We start from the raw sequence: 1654 nt of genomic DNA, 5'->3' as shown, positions 1-1654 counted from the left end.
GAGAGAGAGAGAGAGAGAGAGAGAGAGAGAGAGAGAGAGAGAAATTAATAAGATTGGAGCTGCATAGTGCAAATTACTAAGAGAGCAATGAAATAGAGATAACTGCTCTGTTAGCTTGGAAAGATAGATTGGAAAGAAAGAAAATCTCCGTGAAATAGATGAATTCTAAGCATATGAAATATCAAGATGAAAACAAAAGGTTACAATCCATGAGATCTCTCGTAAGAATGATCTTGAAGTGGTAATAAAATGTCTCCAAATACAGAAATGCTCAGAGGCAGACAAATTGGCAGTCACATCTATTAGACTTATAAAGCAGCACCTACATTGTTTGAACTGTTGCATAAAATAGGACAGGAAGAAATGAAGTCACTCTCATTCAATAAAGCAAATATTATCCTGATATTAATGCCATAAAAAGACAGAATTTAAAGAAAAATATACATCAATTCATCTAGGGAAAATAGATGTAAATGTTCTTAATAAAATACTTGAAAACTAGATTTTAAATACATTGAAATGATCACATATCATGAGATCAAGTTGGTTTCATCCCAGGAATGCGAGAATGTTTCAAATTATACCCATCAATAACTGTAATATGGCAGGGCTGGAGAGAAAGCTCAGCAGTTAAGAACACTGGCTGTTCTTCCAGAGGACCAGGTTTTGGTTCCCAAAATCCACAAGGGAGCTAAAAACCACCCATAACTCCAATTACAAGGGATACAATGCACTCTTCTGACCTCCATGGGAATTTCATGACACAGGTGCACTATGTACATGCAATAGTTCAAACACGCAATACACACATGCACACAAAAATAATAAATAACCCATTTATTTCATCCATCCCTATCCCATCCCCTTCCAGCCTCTGTTGCAGTCAGGCTTCAATTCCTTCACCTCAGATCCCAGGACTATATTCTTAAACAAGAAAAACTAAACACGTTACCGTAGATTCCCTAGTTCCTCCCAAGGCAGTCCCCACCCCCCCACCTCCAACTTCCTAGCTGCTGGATCAGACAAAGAGACCTGCTCATCCAGGACTCTGACCAGTCCACTACCGTGCAAAACATGAAACATCCACCAATTTATCTTCCATACTTGAACAAAAAGTAACTAAGCTACATACACAATATTAACAGAAACAAAATTAAAATAAAAGCAGAGTAGACATTCCTGTTGGACACATAACCAACAAAGAACATCCCTATGCCCAAACAACAACACAAAAACACAAAAAATATGAAAAACCATGAAAATATGTCCCCCAAAAAACCCACTAGTTCTACAGAAGTGCATAGCAATGAGAACACCCTGAAGAACCCAGGATACAGAATTTAAAAGAACAATCATAAATATGATGAAAGAACTTCAAGAAAACACAAACAACTCAAAGAGGAAAGTCATAAACTTATGATGGAAGCCCAAGAGTATACAAATATGAGGCTTAATGAAATATCAAAAACAATCCATAACTTGAAAAGCAAATTCACTAAAGAAATAGAAAAAGTGAAGAAAACTCAAACAGAAATGAACATGGGACTGAAAAACTCAATAAACCAATTAGAACCAACAGGAGAAAGTCTCACAAGCAGAATGAATAAAATGGAAAATAATATCAATATTGGATGATAATGTTGAAGATCTGTTC

Source organism: Nannospalax galili, unplaced genomic scaffold (assembly GCF_000622305.1).
Source record: "Nannospalax galili isolate Female #2095 unplaced genomic scaffold, S.galili_v1.0 scaffold353, whole genome shotgun sequence".
NCBI classification, from domain to species: domain Eukaryota; kingdom Metazoa; phylum Chordata; class Mammalia; order Rodentia; family Spalacidae; genus Nannospalax; species Nannospalax galili.
The sequence above is the reverse complement of the archived record's forward strand: the minus strand, read 5'-3'. Positions refer to the sequence as shown.